General features: G+C 35.0%; 1 long non-coding RNA gene across 2 annotated transcripts in view; it reads right to left on the reverse strand.

The window, feature by feature from the left end:
* Positions 1-1,094: 1,094 nt before the first annotated feature.
* LOC141582793 (uncharacterized) overlaps positions 1,095-17,667 on the reverse strand; it is a 257,832-nt gene continuing 241,259 nt past the window's right edge. For both annotated transcript variants that reach the window (XR_012515679.1, XR_012515678.1), the window contains exon 6: positions 1,095-1,150. This is a non-coding gene — a long non-coding RNA (uncharacterized LOC141582793). The remainder of the gene's footprint in view (positions 1,151-17,667) is intronic.

The raw sequence follows: 17,667 nt of genomic DNA on the forward strand, positions 1-17,667 counted from the left end.
CACATCATAAATCTGTGTATCTTAAATCTTTAAGATGTTCCCTTCATCTTATTACTCTGTCTGAAACCTTGCTTTCTCTTGAGAGCACTGCTTCCATTGAAGCTTCCTTCTGTACTGGCTCTAGTATTTCGTAAACTCATTGTTTGTACCATGGAACTGGAGTGGGCCCACTCCTTGTTCCTATATAACACTTCCAAACTTTCTTTCTCCTTGCTAATGTATTTTCTTTGTCCTTACTGACCTTCCTTCATTCTCCTTAAAGACTCCTCCACCCCACCTAAACCAAACGTGCTCTTGCCAATGTCAATTTGAGTTGCTTTGGCCCTAAACCTCAGAGATATTTTCAATTTTTCCCTGTTCTCTCCTAATTCCACATCAAGTACTATTGGTTTTACCTGCAAAATATATTCAAAGACTGATGTCAGCAAGATAAAAAAATATGAATTTGCAGCTCTCATGCTCTTACAAAAACATCAATTTGAACAATCATCCACCCATAAAAACACCTTCACAAGAGCTAAGGAATCCAGTTGAGGGATTAAGGCACTTAGGTGGAATACAGAAATAAGAAAAATGCAGTGAAGAGGATAGAAAGGACACTTTTACATTACATGTGTTAACTCTTTTTCGCGTCTGCACAGTAACGCATGGAGAGAGATACCCTATGTATGGGGGAAGAAAAGTGAAACTGAGGTTTAGGGCATTCAACTTTGCCACAGACCTCAGCACCAGGCAAGCCCCAATGAACCACTATACCAGACCAGCTGTCATAGACTCAAGTTCCAGGCCAGCCCACAAGATCTCAGGCTCTAGGTATCCCACAGTATCAGCTTGTCACTGTAGCCCCAGGTTCCAGGCTGGCCCCAGAAGATTTAGGCTCAAGGCCTACCTTTGCACTATGCCAGCCCTAGTGGCCCCAGACTCCAGGTCAGCTCCTATGGATCCAGTCTTCAGGTTCATCCCTATGGATGCAAACTCCAGGCCTCTTCCTGTGGGCACAATCATCAGGCTTAACCCATTGGACCCAGAATCCAGGCCCACACCTGTGGACCCATCATTTAGACTTGCCCCATTTGTGCAGGTGCCATACTCACCAAAGGTGATGAAGGAACCGGAACTGCTTCAGTTGGCCCAGGCTCCAGGCTTGCTCCTATAGACAAAGACATTAGGTTAGCCCCTGTGGACCTAGTAGTCAGGCCCACATGCCTGCTGACCTTAGCACTAGGAAAGCCAGTCCAAGGACTCTAGCAGCAAGCTTGCCAGTGGGCCCACCCAGAAGGTCTGGATGGGCTGACTTGTGAAAGATTTCTCTGCCAAATCCAGTGCAAAAAGACTGGAAGAGGTTTCTACTTTTTTATATGTGTAAATACTAATGCTAGGTCACAGGATTATGAATAATTAGGGAAACTTAAAACCAGCAAAGGAAAAAAAAAATGAAGCACCAGTAAACAACCTTAAAGAAAAGGAAATCCAAACATCCCTAACAAAGAATTTTAAAAAGCTTCTTACAGAGGATCAGTGAACTATAGGAAAACACAGATAAATAATCAAACAAAACCAAGAAAATAAGACACAAACAAAATCAGAAGTTTAACAAAGAAATATTAAACATAAAAAAGAACAAAACTGAAATTCTGGAGCTGAATAACAGAATAACTGAACTGAAAAATTCCATAGACTGCTTCAACAGCAGACTCCATCAAACAAAAGAAAAAAGTGAGCTCAAAGGTCATGTGAAATCAGTCAGAGGAACAAAAGGAACAATGAATGAAAAAGAGTGATAAAAGCAGACAGGATATATGCAGCACCATCAAGCAAATTGATATATGCATTATGAGAGTTGCAGGAGTAGAGAAATAAATAAAACACAAAAAAGAGCTTTTAAAAAGAAAACAGAAAACTTCCCAAATCTGGAGAGAAAAATGAACACTAAGATTTATGAAGCCCAAACAACTCCAAATACATTAAACAAGGAGATCACTGAAACACATTATTAAATTCTTAAAAGTCATACAGAAAGAGAATTTTGTAAGCAATAATAGAAAAGTGATTTATTATTATTAATATATCTTTTTGGTGAACAGCTGTATTTGGTCACAGAAGTAAGTTCTTTAGTGGTGATTTGTGAGATTTTGGTGCACCCACCATGCAAGCAGTATACACTGAACCTGATTTGTAGTCTTTTATCTCTCATTCCCTTCCCACCATTTCCCCCTGTGTCCCCAAAGTCTATTGTCTCATTCTTATGCCTTTGTATCCTCGTAGTTTAGTTCCTACTTATGAGTGAGAACATACGATGTTTTGTTTTCCATACCTGGGTTACTTCACTTAGAATAATAGTCTCCAATCCTATCCAGCTTGCTACGAATGGCATTAATTCACTACTCTTTATGGCTGAGTAGTATTCCATCATATGTATACACTACAGTTTCTTTATCCACTCATTAATTAATGGGCATTTGGGTTGGTTCTACAGTTTTGCAATTGTGAACTTTGCTGCTATAAACATGTGTGTGCAAGTATCTTTTTCGTATAATGACTTCTTTTCCTCTGGGTAGATAGACACCCAGTAATGGGATTGCTGGGTCAAATAGTAGTTCTACTTTTAGTTCTTTAAGGAATCTCCACGCTGTTTTTCATAGTGGCTGTACTAGTTTACATTCCCACCAGCAGTGTAGAAGTGTTCCTTGTTCACCACATCCACACCAACATCGATTTTTTTTTTTTATTATGGACATTCTTGCAGGAGTAAGGTGGCATCACATTGTGGTTTTGATTTTCATTTCCCTGATTATTAGTGATATTGAGCATTTTTTCATGTTTCTTGGCCATTTGTATATCTTCTTTTGAGAATTGTCTATTCATGTCCTTAGCCTACTTTTTGATGGAATTGTTTGTTTTTATTCTTGCTAAGTTGTTTGTTGTAGATTCTGGTTATTAGTCTTTGTCAGATGTATAGATTATGAAGATTTTCTCCCACTCTGTGGGTTGTTTACTCTGATCCTTTTGCCATGGAAAAGCTCTTTAGTTTAATTAAGTCCCAGCTATTTATCTTTGTTTTAATTTCAATTGCTTTTGCATTCTTGGTCATGGACTCCTTGAATAAGCCAATGTCTAGAAGGGTTTTTCTGATGTTATTTTTAGAATTTTTATAGTTTCAGGTCTCAGATTTAAGTCCTTGTTCCATCTTGAGTTGATATTTGTATAAGGTGAGAGATGAGGGTCCAGTTTGATTCCCCTACATGTGTCTTGCCAATTATTCCAGCACCGTTTGTTGAATAGGGTGCTCTTTCCCCACTTTATGTTTTTGTTTGCTTTGTCAAAGATACAAGACGATGAATAGTTTTTTCAGTAGAAATCTTGCAGGCTGTGAGAAAGAGGGATGATATATCCAAAATACTGAAAGGAAACAACCTGTCAACCAAAAATACTATAGCTTTCAGAGTTGTCCTTCATAAAGGTAAGCTAAAAACTTCCCCAGATGAATAAAAGCTATGAGACTTCTTCACCACTATATCTGCCTTATAAGATACACTAAAGGGAGCTCTTCAAGTTGAGATGAAAAGACACTAATGAACAATATGAAAACATAAGAAAGTATAAATGTTACTATTAGTCAAATTCAGAATTTTCCAATATTGTAATAGTGATGTGTAAACCACTTTTAACTGTAGTATGAAAAGGAAAAAAAGTATTAAAATAACTACAGCCATAATATTTTTAATGGATACACAATATATAAAAGATATAAATTGACATCAGTAATATAAATATTGGAGTAGAAGTTAAAGTGCAAAGGTTTTGTGTGCAGTTAAAGTTGTTACCAACTTAAAATAGACTGTTATAAGATGTTTTATACAAGGCCCATGGTAAACAGAAAGGAAATAACTATAGAAGATGCATAAAATAAAGTATAAAAAAATCAAAGCAGGTCACTACAAAAAAAAAATCAATGAAACACAAAAGAAGGCCGCATGAGAGGGAAAGAGGGAAAATTAAATATGAGACATACAGAACACAATAAAATGATGGTAGTAAGTCTTTACCTATTAATAATTACTATAACTGTAAAGAATTAAATTATTTAATCAAATGATGTAGAGTGGCTGAATGAAAGAAAAGAGATAAAACTATATGCTGCCAATAAGAGACTCACTTTAGCTTTACAGATACAAATAGGCTGGAACAAAGGGAGTTAAAAATATTCCTTTGTAAATGGTAACCAAAAGAGATGAGAACTGACTCTACAGACTTTAAGTAAAAAAGAAAAAAAAGCCAACTGTCACAGGAAACAAATATTGCAATTATATAATAAAAAGTGGTCAATTTATCAAGATGATGTAAAATGTAAATGTGTAGCCAAGATCAGAACACCTAAGTTCATAAAGTAAATATTAACAGAACTGGGGGGAGAAATAGTAATACAGTAATAGTATGGAATTTCAATACCCAATATTCAATGATGGATAGATCATAGACAGAAAGTCATTAAGGACAAAACAAACTTGAACAACGTTATAGACCAAATGAACCTAACAGACATTTACAGAACATACCATCCCATGGCAGCAGAATACACATTCTTTCAAGCATATGTGGAATGTTCTCCAAGGTAGATCACGTTAGTCCATAAAACAATTTAACAAATTGTTAAGAAGTTTAAAATCATAGCAAGTATCTTTTTCAATGATATGCTATGAGACTAGAACTCAATAATATAAAGAATGTTGGAGAATTCATAAATATGTGAAAATTAAACAGACTTCTGAGAAACCAACGGATCAAAGGAGAAATCAAAAGTAAAATCAGAAAGTATTTTAATGCTATTGAAAATGGAAACACAACATACAAAAACTTACAAGAACATTCTTAAAACAGCTGTTGCTGCATATACATGCCGACATTGATAAAAAAAGAAAAATCTCAATTTGACTTTGTACCCCAAGAAACGAGAACAACAACAAAAGAAGCCCAAAGTTAGAATAAAGGGAGTAACCAAGATCAGCACTGAAATAAATAAAATAGATAACAGAAAAGCAACAGAAAATATCAGCATTTGTTTTAAATAATATTATATAGGTTCTCTAGTTTGGGGTGCATATACATTTATAATTGTCATATCGTTTTTTTGTATTGACTCCTTTATCATCATATAATGGTACTCTTTTTCTTTTCCATTTTTAATGTCTATTTTATCTGTTAAAAGTATAGCTACTCCTGCTCTTTTCTGGTTTCCACTTGAATGGAATAACTTTGTCTCTTTCTTCACTTTCAGTCTCTGCATTTCTTCATAGGTGAAGTGTTTTCTGTAGACAGCATATAGTTGGGTCTTATTTTTAATCCATTTAGGTGCTCTGTCTTTGGATTGGAGAATTGAATCCATTTATATTCAAGTTATTTTTGATAGGCAAGAGTTTACTGTGGCCATTTTGTTACGTGTTTTTGCAGATTCCTTGTACCTTTTTTCCTCTTTCTCATTCTCTTCCTTAGTGCTTAAATGATTTTTTTCCAGTAGCATATTTTTATTCTGCTGTGTGTGTGTGTGTGTGTGTGTGTGTATAGTGTATCTATTATAGTTTTTTGCTTTGTAGTTACCATGAGGCTTATAAAAGACCTCTTCAGTTACAACAGGTTATTGTCAATTGCAAGTACATAAAAAAGGAACAAAACAAACTCTAAACTTTGACATCATTTCTCATCCGATTTTGACTTATTGATGTTTCAAGTTCATCTTTTCTTATTCTCCATATCAAATGCTGGTGAGAATTCTGAGAAGGGGGAACACTAACACACTGTTGGTAGGAATGTAAATTAGTACACTCTCTATGGAGAACAGTCTAGAGGTTACTCAAAAAACTAAAAATAGATAATCATATGACCCAGCTATCCCACAACTGGTTATTTATCCAAAGAAAGGAAATCAGTATATCAAAGAAATATCTGCATGATCATGATTTTGTAACCCTATTCACAGTAGCCAAGATATCAAATCAATCTGTATGCATCCATATATGAACAAAGAGATAAAATGTGGTATATATACACAATGTGATACTATTTAGCAATAAAAAGGAACGAATCCTTGTCATTTGAGCAATATGAATGGAACTGGGGTCATAATGTTAAGTGAAATAAACCAGGAACAGAAAGACGTTTATTGCATACTCTCTCTTATATGTGGGAGATTTAAAAAGTTTATCTCACAAAGGTAGTGAGTAGAATGCCAGTCACCAGAGATTAGGATACGCAGGAGGGAGAGAGAAAGAGAATGGTTAATGGGTACACAAATAGAGTAGGTAGGAGGAGTAAGTTCTAGTGTTGAATAAGGTGACAACCAATTAGCAGTAATTTATTATATATTTCAAAATAGCTAGAAGACAAGATTTGCAATGTTCTCAACATAAATGAAAAATGTTTGATATATTATAAATATCTCAATACTCTTATTACACATTGCATATGTCAAAATATCACAGGTACCCCACAAATATGTACAATTATTATGTATCCATTTTTAAAAATAAAAAACTAAGGTTTTTTTTGAAAAGACAAACAATATTCAGAAATACTTTTCTATGGAAAATAAGACAAATGAGAGAAAACTCTAATACCTGTATAATAAGTCCTCACTTAATGTCATTGATAGGTTCTTGGACACTGTGACTTTAAGTGAAATAATGTATAACAAAACCAATTTTCAATAAGTTAATTGATATTCACAAGAGTTAAGTTCCAAAGCTGCTTCTACATTTTCAGTATTTGTTCTAGCAACACTCCATTTCTCCAACACTAATTTTCTGTCTTAATCTATTTTGTGCTGCTGTAACAGTATGCCACAGGCTGGCTAATTTATGATGAACAGAAATGCATTAGCTCATGGTTCTGGAGGGTGGGAAGTCCAAGATTGAGGGACTGCATCTTCTCAGGGCCTTCTTGCTCTGTCAAGCCATAGCAGAAGAGCAAAGAGTGGGCAAGAGAGAGTGACCGAGCAGGACGGGGCCCAAACCCATTATCTTACAGGTGACCCACTCCCACAATAACAAATCCACATAGTTAATCCATTCACAAATGTAGTACCCTCATGATCTAAACACCTCTTAAGAGTTTCACCTTCCTGTACCTCTCCATTGGGGATCAGGTTTCAAACACACAAACTTTATCAGAAAACATCAACGAACCTTAATTTATTTTTATATTTCTGAAATTAAAGTAAATATTAAAATAAATTACATATTCCTTCCTCTACCCAAATTGAATATCTTACAAACCTCTTGGTTTACATACAACCCTCTTTGAAGGACAAAAATACAATTTAATGTGGTGGTATTAAGGTATTATTTAAAAATAAAAGAGGCGGCCGGGCGCGGTGGCTCAAGCCTGTAATCCCAGCACTTTGGGAGGCCAAGGCGGGTGGATCACGAGGTCAAGAGATCGAGACCATCCTGGTCAACATGGTGAAACCCCGTCTCTACTAAAAATACCAAAAAATTAGCTGGGCATGGTGGTGCATGCCTGTAATCCCAGCTACTCAGGAGGCTGAGACAGGAGAATTGCCTGAACCCAGGAGGCGGAGGTTGCGGTGAGCCGAGATCGCGCCATTGCACTCCAGCCTGGGTAACAAGAGTGAAACTGTGTCTCAAAAAAAAAAAAAAAAAAAAAAAAAAAAAAAAGAGGCAAGATAGCTGAACATTTATGTACTCTAAGTAGAACTTTTAAAATATCAGTGTATGTCAGCATATATTCAATTATTATGTCATTAAAATGCCACAAACAGTATTTAAAAGGAGTTGCAGAAACTCAGCCAACATTTTTGGGGTGGGTATTGTGTGTTCTGGGCATGGGAAAAAAGAAGTGAATATCCTTTTTTTAAATAATTGACTTCAAATTTCTTATTCTTTGTAAATGATATTAACTGGTATCCCACTAACACTTTAGTTGTATTGGAAGCTCTGCACTAATCTTCTGCAGCATTTTGAAATCTTTCTATGTGTGGAACCCATCATTGTACACAGAAATCCTTCAGTTGATTTACTGCTAATGATGGCAGAATCTTTTTCTACTCATGTATAACAGGAATTATATACTCTAACATTTTTATAGCTCTGCTAACATTTTCTAAAGGCTTATTTAGCAGTCCGAATGCATTTTATTTTCAAATCACTACACTTATGATTTAACCAATCTATTATGGGTAAAGTTATGTCCTCCCATCCCCAACTCTTACTGTTGGAGTCCTAACCTCCAATGATTCAGAATGTGACCTTATTTGAAAATAGGGTCTTTACAAAGGTAATCAAATTAAAATGAGGTTATTAGGGTGGGCCCTAATCCAATACGACTCATGTCTGTATAGGAAGTGGAAATTTGTACACAGACATGGATAGAGGGAAGAGAATGTGAAGAGACTTAGGGAGAAGAAACCCATCTACAAAACCAAGCAGAGAGGCATAGAACAAATCCTTTCTGCACAGTCCTCAGAAGGACTACCAACACCTTGATTTCAACTTCCAGCCTCTGGAACTCTGAGACAATAAATTTCTGTTGTTTAAACCACTTACTGTGACGCTTGTTTATGGTAGTCCTAACAAACTAATACACAATCTTAGAGTAAAGATCTTATATCTACTTCATGTTATCTTCTCTGCAACCCCCCATGATCATGTTTATCTGCCTAGCTTTTCTATTTTGTATTGCTGAACTGTCTCTTTCATATTTTCTGACATCATTTCATTCAACCTCTTTCTCTTGAACCATCACAGTGAGATCCTTGCTTCCAAACTCGTTTTACTACAATCCAATTCACATTCAAACACTTTAATTAATACATTTAGTAATGTATTTGGGTTTGAATCAACTTTAAAACTATATGTTCTTTAATTTCCCCTACATCTTCTTCAGTCCATTTCTCTCCTTTCTTGCCTTTTGTTTTTCTTTTGTTTTTATAAATAGGTTGTTTCTACTTGATCAGCTTATATTTTAAATTTTCTTATTTAAGCAATTACAATATTCATCATTAACTCATTAAAGTATATTGTAAGTTAGTACTTCAATGACTTCCAGAAAAACACAGACTGAGAATACTTTTAGTAACCTCCCATCTTTTGTGCTGTAATTTTCATATAATCTAATACATTTTTAAAATTTTAAATACCCTACCACATTTTTACTTTTTAGATAGCCAGTATTTATTTATTTTAATTTAATATTTGTGTTACTCTTAAATCCTCTCTGCTTCCAAATGGGTTCATTTTTATCTGCCTAAGTACTTCATTTAGTATTTTCATTATTGTAGGTTGGCTAGAAATGATCGATTCCTCTCAGTTCTTATTTCTCTGAAAATATCTTTTTGTTGCCTTTACACTTGAAAGACATTTTTCTCCGGGTATAAAATTCAATGCTTGCAGGGTTTTTATTTATTTTATTATATTTTTTGTCACATATCAAAAAGACTTCCTCCATTGTCTTTTGACATCAACTGTTAGTTTTTGTTTGTTTGTTTGTTTTGGCAGTTTTACTACTATGATATGTCTTGGAGTGGTTTTCTTTGCATATTTTCTGCTCGGTATTTGGGTATTTCTTGAATCTATGGCTTGATGTCTTTCATGGAGGGAAAATTCTTGGTCATTATCTCTTCAATTATTGTTTCTTTCCCTCTCTTTCTTCTTTCAACTATTTTAATGACTTACGTGTTAGACGTTTTCACCATGTTTGGTATGATTATTATCTCATCTGTATTTTCTACCCCTTGTCTCTCCATATTTTAATATGCATTTTTTTCCATTGAACTATCTTCCAGTTCACTACACCTTTTTAAAATTAACAGTGTCTAACGGGCTATTGCACACTTATTGTGTTCTTGATATCAGCTTTTCTAGTTCTAGATATTTTATTTTTGTCATAGTTTTCTGTGGCATTCTGAAATTCTTCATGCTGTCAACTACTTTCTTGGACATATTATTTGTAGTCATTTTAAAGTTCACCTCTGATAACTCCAATATCTGAATCTCTTAGATTCTACTTCTGTTGTTTATTTGTTCTTTTCTTTTTCACGAACTTAGTCTTACATTCATACGACTGCTTACATTTTAATGAATTTCTGGACATTATACAGAACACACTGTGAAATAGTTTGCATTACTGGGTGATGTACTATTGAGGAAATTTACTTTGATTCTGGCAGGCAGTGATATACAGGGTAAATAAACCTAACCCAATCTGGGGTTGAACTGTTTCAAAAGAGGGCTTCAATATTTTTACAGGTTAATCTATTTCACTGTTAAACCTTTGGCCATAACAACTGAATATCTGAAGTGGCTATCAGGGCCCTTCATATTTCCTAGGCCATACCCTTAGGTTTTTTCACTTGACCTGCATAAAACTACTAGTATCTCTGTTCATCTTCCCATCCTCTTAGTCCACTGCCTGGATTCATACTAATTGTGAATTTACAAATGCCTCAAAAAATAGAGCCATGGAGTGTTTGAGGCTCACTGCTCTGGATTTCCTTCTCTTGGCATGTCAATCCCCTGAATCTTCACTGCGTTAATATTTCTCCAATGTCTTCAAACATAGATCTAGAGGTGTATTTCAGCTTTTTCTATGTTCATTAAAGTTGCATAGAAAAAATATATATCTGATTATACTCAGGACATTTCAAGTCCTCTCTTCTAGCTCTTTTGAAATATGTAATACATTATTAATTATAGTCAACCTACTCTGCTATTGAACATTACAAATGAAGTGAAATGAAACTTTATTCAGAGATAAAAGACATGGAATTTATACCTCTTACTTTTATTCAAAATTCTTAATAACATGGCAGATTGTAGACTAATAATCAGAACTTGAGTGATTCCTCAGGCAAAATATTTATATTCCTTGTATCTGTGAAAACTAAAATTACTATTAGGAAAAAACCACCATTTAAGACTAACTTAGATAAATGTTAAATTAGAGCCATTTTAGGATGGTAATTACAATTTCATAGAATAGGTGGTCTAGAGGACAGAATTTTGATTTTGTTATCTTTTAACCTTTTGTACAAGCTTGTTGGTGCATAAAAATGTTAGCAGTTTGCTCAGTATTCATTACTAAGTGTTAAAATATTTGTATTGTTTTAAAGAATGACTTTTAAATACTGCCTTATATACACGCTTGGTTTGAAAGAATGTATTAATTTCATGGTTTTGCAGAAGGTAAAACCAAACACAAAAGGAAATGAGTAAGAGACAGTTTGATAATATATAGTTTGATAAATCTAAATAATCTAAAATAAGAAATAAAATACATTTTGAAGCTATCTCAAAGGCAATAATTTGTACCAGTATATTATATTTTAAGATACTCATGCATTCTTCCTAATATTAAGTCCTATTATTTAAATTCATCTTCTACTATTCTGTCAGATTAATCACCTAAGACTTCTAATCTTGTATTCAAATGGCTCTCAGTTTTCTAGTGAATAAACACTCTCTCCTCAGTTGCACATACAAATATATTTGTTTGTAACTTGATTCCCTATCTATATCTGTAACCCTCTTTCCTTCCAGTTTTCTCTAAAATCCATGCATTCTAACTTCCTTCCAATTGTATACATTTCATAATGCTATTGCTTCTTCCTGGATCACCTTTCCCTAACTTTCACCTGGAAACCTCTCACTTATTTGTAAGCTGCAAGACATACGTCACCTTACTTAATTCGCCCAAGAAAAGTTAGTTCTCTCTTTAATTTCCATGGTACTTGATATAAATTAGAGTGATAGAACTTCTAATGTTTGTTAACTACCCCTGTGTTGCAAAGTCAGGGGTAAATGATTTATATAACAATTACAGGACTTAAAATGTTGCCTTGTGATAGATTTATGTTTTCCACATCACTAGATTGTCATGATTTTGCTATTTTGTGTTATTTCCTTTGCACACTCAGTAAGAAGACAGACGAATTCAAGGAAAGAAAGACAGACAGGCATATTTATTATGAACATACATACCAAGATTTTTAATATTATCTCCCCCACCCCTGATCAGAGCTGCGTGGCCTCAGAGCTACAGACCACCTGAAGGTAAAAATGGCTTAGTCATTCACTGGCACTCTGAGAATAGTGCAGATTCCAGTGAACAGCCAGCCCCAGCAAGGACTATATATCCATGGCCTCAGCACCAGTGTCACCTTGGTGCTACTCAGAATGCCTCACTCAGAACTCCTGGCTTTTCCATAAATCTGAAACATGGGCCAGATAAGGGGAAAGAAATGTGAGAAATTAAAGGCTGTTTTCATTATATAGAATTTTGAAAAGGATTTAGCTTGCAAATTCCTAAAACACAGTAATTATGCCTCATGCTGTTTGTATCTCTTATAGGTCCTATTACAGCATTTCTCAACCTTGGCACTATGGATTTTATTTTATTTATTTATTTTTTGTTTCAATAGGTTTTTGGGGAACAGGTGGTATTTGGTTACATGAATCAGTTCTTTAGTGGTGATTTCCAAGATTTCAGTGCATCCATCACCCAAACAGTGTACACTGTACCCAATATGTAAACATTATCCCTCACCCAAGTTCTACCCTTTATCCCAAGTCTGCAAAGTCCACTGTATTATTCTTATGCCTTTGCCTCCTCATAGCTTAGGTCCCTCTTACGTGAGTGAGAACATACATCTCACTTATAAGTGACTATATCACTTATACTGATTCTAATGATATCACTCTATAAGTGATATACAGTGATATCATTAGAATCATTAGAATCACTTACAGAGTGATGTCCTTAGAATTTTTAATATTTGTTAACATTTCCAACATTGCAAAATCAGTGGTAGATGATTTACGTAATAGTTGCAGGACTTAAAATGATGTCTTGTGATAGATTTATGTTTTCCACATCACTAGATTGTCATGAGTTTTTGTGCTATTCTCCTTGCACACTCAATGAAAAGACAGACAAATTCAGGGAGAAAAACACAGATATATTAATTCTAGAATACATATGCCATGATTTTTAATTTTTAAAACTCTATGATAGGATTAAAAATTATATTTCCTTAAAAATTTAAATATGCACCTATTACATAACTCGGTCCAACTATTCTCCAAATAATTTGCACCATTTTACATTAGCCAGGATTGTATGAGTGTCTAATTGTTCCAAATCCTTGCCAAGACTTGGTATAGTCTTTATTACATATAATAGGTATGTGGTAGTATTGGATTATGGGTTTTATTTGCATGTTCCTAATGACTAATGGTTATGAGCATCTTTCATGTGTTTATTTGCTATCTGTATGTCTTTTTTGGTGAAGTATCTGTTCAAATATTTTGCTTATTAAATAATTTTATAGTAGAATATATATTTTTTTATTTTTTTATTGTACTTTAGGTTCTGGGGTACATGTGTAGATCATGCAGGATTGTTGCATAGGTACATACATGGCAATGTGCTTTGCTGCCTCCATCCTCCCGTCACCTACATCTGGCATTTCTCCCTATATTATCCCTCTCCAGCCCCCCACCATCCTCCCCTTGGACCTCCCCCCAAAAGACCTGAGTGTGTGATGCTCCCCTCCATGTGTTCTCATTATTCAACACCCTCCTATGAGTGAGAACATGTGGTGTTTGATTTTCTGTTCTTGTGTCAGTTTGCTGAGAATGATGGTTTCCAGATTCATCCATGTCCCTACAAAGGACATAAAGTCATCATTTTTTATGGTGCATAGTATTTCATGGTGTATATGTGCCACATTTTCCTTGTCCAGTCTGTCACTGATGGGCGTTTGGGTTGGTTTCAGGTCTTTGCTATTGTAAACAATGCTGCTTTGAACATACGTGTGCATGTGTCTTTATAATAGAATGATTTATAATCCTTTGGATACAGAGCCAGTAATAGGATTAATGGGTCAAATGGAATTTCTATTTCTAGGTCCTTGAGGAAGCGCCACACTGTCTTCCACGATGGCTGAACTAGTTTACACTCCCACCAACAGTGTAAAAGCATTCCTATTTCTCCACATCCTCTCCAGCATCTGTTGTCTCCAGATTTTTTAATGATGGCCATTCTAACTGGCGTGAGGTGGTATCTGAATGTGGTTTTGATTTGAATTTCTCTAATAATCAGTGATGATGAGCATTTTTTCATATGTTTGTTGGCCTCATATATGTCTTCTTTTGAAAAGTGTCTGTTCATATCCTTCTCCCACTTTGGATGGGTTGGTTTTTTTCTTGTAAATCTATTTTAGTTCTTTGTAGATTCTGGATATTAGGCCTTTGTCAGATGGGTAGATAGCAAAAATTTTTTCCCATTCTGTTGGTTGCCGGTTCACTCTAATGATTGTTTCTTTTGCTGTACAGAAGCTCTGGAGTTGAATTAGGTCCCATTTGTCTATTTTGGCTTTTGTTGCCAATGCTTTTGGTGTTTTGGTCCTGAAGTCCTTGCCTATGCTTATGTCCTGAATGGTTTTGCCTAGGTTTTCTTCTAGGGTTTTAATGGTGTTAGGTCTTATGTTATAGTCTTTAATCCATCTGGTGTTAATTTTAGTATAAGGTGTCACGAAGGGGTCCAGTTTCTGCTTTCTGCACAGTTTTTCCAACACCATTTATTAAACAGGGAATCCTTTCCCCATAGCTTGTTTTTCTCAGGTTTGTCAAAGATCAGATGACTGTAGATCTGTAGTGTTGACTCTAAGGCCTCTGCTCTGTTCCACTGGTCTATATCTCTGTTTTGGTACAGGTACCATGATGTTTTGATTACTGTAGCCTTATAGTATAGTATGAAATCAGGTAGCGTGATGCCTCTGGCTCTGTTCTTTTTGCTTAGGATTGTCTTGGCTATGCGGGCTTTCTTTTGATTCCATATGAAGTTTAAGATGGTTTTTTCCAGTTCTGTGAAGAAGGTCATTGGTAACTTGATAGGTATAATGTTGAATCTATAAATTACTTCGGGCAGTATGGCCATTTTCACAATATAGATTCTTCGTAACCATGATAGCATGGAATGTTTCTCCATCTGTTCATGTCCTTTCTTATTTTGTTGAGCAGTGGTTTGTAGTTCTCCTTGAAGAGGAGAACTTTACATCCTTTCTTAGTTGTACTCCTAGGTATTTATTCATTTTGTAGCAATTGTGAATGGGAGTTCTGTTATGATTTTGCTGTAAGTCTGTTATTGGTGTATAGAAATACTTGTGATTTCTGCACACTGATTTTGTATCCTGAAACTTTGCTGAAGTTGCTTATCAGTTTAAGGAGACTTTGGGCTGAGATGATGGGGTCTTCTAAATATACAATGATGTCGTCTGCAAATAATAGAGACAATTTGACTTCCTATTTTCCTACCTGAATATCCTTTATTTTTTTTTCTTTCCTAATTGCTGTGTCTAGAACTATTTTTCTTGCTGTGGCTAGAACTATTTTTCTAAGAAAACTTTCTACAGTGGACATATTTATTTTTGGAAAAAAACAAAGCAAGTGAAACCCATAATCAACCCAGTTATGATATATTTATGTGGTTGATGCAATATAGGAAATCTAAACTATCCTGAGCCATTTGCCAGGTATGATTATTGAAATTTAAAAGGGGAGTGAACTGGATGGTTGAGCAGTTTCAAGTGACATGGTTAAGACAGCTTATTGACATATGATGAGATTGTATTTTAAGAAAAACTAAGCAAACGTGTAGATAGTAATTAGAAGTGTAAAACCATTTTTAAATTATGGCTAAATAGCAGTATAGATGGTATAACTATGAATGGAAATGTTCAAAGGTGGAGTTTATTTATATATGATGTAGCTACTAGGGATGAAAAGTCAAAGACACCGACCTTGCCTTTTATTCATCACTAGAGGTCAGAATTTAGGGTGAGACTTACAAAGAGAACATTGCAAATGATCCAAGAGGTACTATGATAAAGGCATGCCAAAAAAAAAAATGGGGATTAGGGCCTACTATACAATTCTGAGTGAGGCTTTCAAGGAGAGGCTGGAAGATTTTATTGTATTTATTTTGTTTAATATAAAATTATAAAAGCATTGAATATAATAGAAATATGGCATATATAGAAAGCAAAAATAATAAAAATTACTCATGATTTCCTTCCCAAAGATACATATTAGAATTAGTTTTGAATATTTCATTGCATATATTTTTGCATCTGTTTTGCATAATTATGTGTGCATAATTATCTATTGTAAAAATTTAAAATATAGAGTAAACAAGTAGAAACAAGAAAATATCAGATAGTAATACTTCTTATGCAGAGAATTAAATTGTGGTGATGTGACTGAAAGTCACTGAGTGGATTTTTAGATTGAATGGTCAAAGAAGGCTCTCTGTGGAGGTTCTATGTAATCTTGGAATATGTGGCATGGCTAGCACTGTAATTAGCTACAGAAAAAAAAACAGGTGAAAATCAGTGCAATCTATGGTAACAGTGTTGTACAGATCTCCTGAAAGGATCAAACTCAGCATGTTTGAGGAACAGGAACAAAAGACAGCATAACTGAATCATAGTGGCAGGTTCAAGAGTAGCAGAAGATGAGACAAGATCATGTATGACCTTGTATTCACAGGTATGGAGTTTTGTAAATGGGCAAGGCTAGAAGGAGAATACTTCCTTAGCCATCATAGTAGCCATCACAGGTGAGGGGTCATGCTAGCTCTATATGCTGTGGCTACACATGAGAGGTAAAGAGTGGTGAGTTCAGGGGTCATTTTAATAGCAGAGACTTCAAGATTTACTAATGGTTTCAATTTAGAGAATTAAGAAAAAGGAGGAATTTTGGGTGACACCTAGATTTTGATTTAGAAAAACTACCATCATGTGCCACATAATGTTTCAGTCAACAATGAACCACATAGAAGACAGTGGTCTTATAAGAGTATAATGGAGCTGAAAAATTCCTGTTGCCTATAGATGTCATAACTGATATAACATCACATGGCACAACATAGTACTCACACATTTGTGCTGATGCCAGTGTTAATTTATTGCTGAAGAAAGAAAAATACAAAAATAAATTTAGTGTAGCCTCTGTAGCCTCAGTGCACAATGTTATAAAGCATACAATAGTGTACAGTAATGTCCTAGGCCTTCACATTTACTCACCAATCATTAATTGACTCACCCAGAGCAACTTTCAGTCTTGCGAGCTCCATTCACGGCAAATGCACTATATAGGTGTATCCTTGTTTTATTTTTTATACTGTAATTTTACTGTACCTTTTCTCTATGTAGATATGTTTAAATATACATACACTTACCATTATGTTACAATTGTCTACAGCATTCAGTGCAGTCACATGTTGTATAGGTTTTTAGCCTAAGAGCATAGGTTACAGCATATAGGCTAGGTGTGTAGTAGGTTATCCCAGTTGGTTTATGTAAGTACACTCTACAATGTTTGCACAACAATGAAACTGCCCAGTGCTGCACCTCTCAGAATGTAGTCCTGTCATTAAGTGATGCAGGAGTGTACATGGATGATAGCTTAGTGTGACTTACTCATCCTGGCATGTCTAAGACTTTCCCAGTTTCAACACTGAAAGTGCTGTGTCCTGGGAAAACCCTTAGTCCTAGGAAAATTGGGAAAGTTGTTCAAACTAAATATGACTTAATGTGAAGCAGGTTTTATTGTTGTGGGTGGGAGGAACAAGAATCAAAAGTCATATTTTGGTGTT

This window comes from Saimiri boliviensis, chromosome X (assembly GCF_048565385.1).
Source record: "Saimiri boliviensis isolate mSaiBol1 chromosome X, mSaiBol1.pri, whole genome shotgun sequence".
In the NCBI taxonomy this organism is placed as follows: Eukaryota; Metazoa; Chordata; class Mammalia; order Primates; family Cebidae; genus Saimiri; species Saimiri boliviensis.